This window comes from Heterodontus francisci, unplaced genomic scaffold (genome assembly GCF_036365525.1).
Source record: "Heterodontus francisci isolate sHetFra1 unplaced genomic scaffold, sHetFra1.hap1 HAP1_SCAFFOLD_214, whole genome shotgun sequence".
NCBI lineage: Eukaryota > Metazoa > Chordata > Chondrichthyes > Heterodontiformes > Heterodontidae > Heterodontus > Heterodontus francisci.
In genome coordinates, this window is record NW_027140909.1 from 460,590 (window position 1) to 464,165 (window position 3,576).

The following is a 3,576-nucleotide window of genomic DNA, read 5'->3' on the forward strand; positions in this document are numbered from 1 at the left end:
CCCATCAGCAATGCAGAACACTTAGATGAATCCTTTAGAATTTGTTGCAAGTCACACACCTTGTCAGGATATGCAAATAGCATTAGAATTATTTCAGAGTAATACTGAAAATTGTACTTCCAACTCCCTCCTGTAACAATGCATGCCTCCCTGATGCAGCTGCCGGCTGGCTGACACGCCCCACGAGCCGATTTACAGACGTTAAATCAGTCTTCATACGTAAAATTGTAGTCAATGTGGGTCTTGATTTTTTAATACAAGACAGATGAAAACACTTGATTTTTGAAGCGAGCCACAAACTAGACTGGTTACAAATCAAAGAGTCATGTTTGCTCATTTAATAAGGTGGTAATGGGAACTGTAAAGCCCCTGCACAATGCAAACTCTTGGAACATTTTGATGGAGACGGTGTGTCTGCAGCTACCTCAGTCAGGGATTTAAATTGTTCATAAGCTTTCCCTGAACAAAGAGAAGAATTGAAGTCCAAAATTGTCTCCACCTGTTCTTAAAGAGAGAGAGAGAGAGAGTTAGAGATGTGAGAACTATAAAACCACAGGCGGGATCATTTAGACAGACAACTGTACCAGAAGGTTTGGAACAAATAGTTCTGGCATTGTTTGCAATATCAATTATTCATTTCGATATCGGAAATCAAAGAGATGGTCTGGGAGTTCGGGTGGTAATTCGTTTAAATTGCTATTTGGGACATCCCACGTGCCCACATTGATGTGGAGAGAGACAGTTGTCTTTTGGAAAAGAGTTGGCTCAAGACAAGCAGTGTCCTTTCGAAAATTGTTGGATTTAAACGTAATAAAAAGAGGAAATGCTGGAAATACTCTGCAGTTCTGGCAGCATCTGTGGAGAGAGAAGCAGAGTTAAAGATTCAGATCAGTGACCCTTTGTCAGAACTGGCAGAAGCTAAAAATGTAATCGTTTTTAAGCAAATAAAGTGGAGATAAGAGATAACGAATGAAAAGGTTTTGATAGGACAAGGGAACCGAGAATAACTGAACAAGGTCATGGAGCAAAGGTAAACGGTATGTTAATGGCGTGCTGAAAGACAAAGAGAGGGTGTTAATTGACAGAAAAATAGAATAACCAAACCCAAAGAACCAACATGACGAAAAAAGCAGTGGTCGGCAGGTAGTGAAAAAAAAATGAATGATGAAACAAAATGAAATAAAATAAAGAAACATTTTTTGAAAACAAAGCTAAAAATAAAAGATGGGGGCGTCATGTTCTGAATGTGTTGAAATGGCCAGAAACCGGAAGCTCGGAGTCATGGTTTCAGACTGAGCGGAGGTGTTCCGCAAAACAGTCACCCAATCTACGTTTGATCTCCCCAATGTAGAGGAAACCACATTGTGATCAGCGAATACAGTATACCAAATTGGAAAAAGTAGAAGTGAATCGCCGCATCACCTGAAAGGAGTGTTTGGGGCCTTAGAGAGTGAGGGACGAGGAGCTGATTGGGAAGGTATTGCATGGGAAGTTGCCGTGGGAAGGAGATGAGGTGTTTGCATAGTGGAGCTGTGGCCCAGGCTGTCGGGGAAGGAACAATCCCTTCGGAATGCTGACAGGAGACGGGAGGGGAAGATGCACTTGGAAGTGGCATCATGCTGGATGTGGCGTAAATGGCGAAGGATGATCCTTTGATGTGGAGGTTGGTGGGGTGGAAGGTGAGGACAAGGGGATCCCTGTACCAGTACTGGGAGGGAAGGGAAGTGGTGAGTTTAGAGGTGTGTCAAATGGGCCGGTCGCGGTTGGGCGACCTGTCAGCCTGAGTAGGGGCGAATCCTCGTTTGAGGAAAATGGAACACAAGTCAAAAGAGCTGTCGGAGAAGGTAGCATCATCTGAACAGATCCTTCGGAGACGCAGAAACTGGGAGAACGGAACGGAGACCTTACAGGAGGCAAGGTGTGAAGAAGTGTCGTCGAGGTAGTTTTGGAAGTCTTTGGAAGTCTTTGGAAGGCTTAAAATGAATATTAGTAGACAACCAATCCCCAGAGATGGAGACAGATAGATCGAGGAAGGGGAGGGAATTGTCGGAGATGGACCATGTATAATTGAGGGAAGGGTGTAAATTAGAAGCAACGCTGATAAAGTGTCCAGTTTGGGGCGGAATGAGGAAACGGCACCGATACAGTCTTCAATATACCAGAAAAAGTGTTGTGGGAGGGGGCCTGAGTAGGACTGGAACAAAGAATGTTCGACACAGCCCAGAAAAAGACAGGCACAACTAGGACCCATGCGGGTATCCATATCAACAATGTTTACTTGAAGGGAGTGAGTGGAGCTGAATGAGAAGTTGTGCAATTTGAGAACAAGTTCAGCCAAGCAGAAGAGGATGGTAGTGGATGGGAGCTGGTTGGTGCTCTGTTCAAGGAAGAAGCGGAGAGCCACCAAACCTCCCTGTTGGGGGATGGAGGTGTAGTGAGACTATACCTCCCTAGTGAAGAAGAGGTGGTTGGGGTGAGGAAATTGGAAATTGTCAACATGACGAAGGGCTTCAGGAGAGTCACAGATGCAGGTGGGACGAGATTGGACTTGGGGATAAAATATAGAATCAGGCAATAAGTTCAGCGGGGCAGGAACAGTATGAAACAATGTGTCTGCCAGGGCAGTCCTGTCTGTGGATTTTGGGCAGGGTGTAGAAGTGGCTGTCCGGGGTTTTAGGACAATGAGGTTGGAAGCTGTAGAGGGAAGGTCTCCAGAGGAGAGAGGTCAGTGACAGTCCGGTGGACTGTAGCTTGATGTTCGGTGGTGGGGTCATGGTCTGGGGGAAATAGGAAGAAGTGTCTGATGATTGACGCTGAGCCTCTGCAAGAATGTTGCTTTTATTATATGGCTTTTAACGTAGTTGGGTAGAGGAAAAAAGAGGCCACCAGGAATATGGAGCAGTTCGCTTTTGAGACAGGCCCGTGCACAAGCTGGGATATACAGATTCTGGAGCTACCACACCTCAGATGATAGCTGCGAAACTGAAGAATTGAAGTGAATGGCTACTAGCTGTGGTACACTTTGTGATATTCCCAGGAAAAGTGAAAGAACGCCAAGATCCTGTAATGTGTCGTAAACTATTGGGGTGGAAATAACAGCCAAAGCGAAGTGTTCTGTTGACACCTACAGTTTAAAGCATAAGGCGTAATGTTATGTTCCGATTTTAAGATTAAATTATAAATGATCCCAAATTGCACTGTTAAGTTCATAGTGGTTTGCTTTCTTTAAATTTTGTACAGTAAAGTGTTTTGATGAAATTATGACATTTTGTGGCGTAATTCTTTCAGTAGCAAATAAAAAATTGATGTTCTCTTTTTAATAGTTAGCAGTCCCTGAAGGAAATGTAATACCCTTCCTAAGAGGAGAGTGTGTGATTACCAGCAGCAGACTGCATTCAGGGGAATTTGTGCGGGAATTTCACTGACAGTTCCTGAGAGGAGAGTGAGTAACTAACACCTGTCGACTCTATACAGCGATATCAGTGCAAAATTCACTGGCAGTTCCCGGGAGGAGGGTGTGTGACCGATAGCTGCAGGCTGTATATCAGGAGATCAGTGCAGGAAATTCATTTTTAG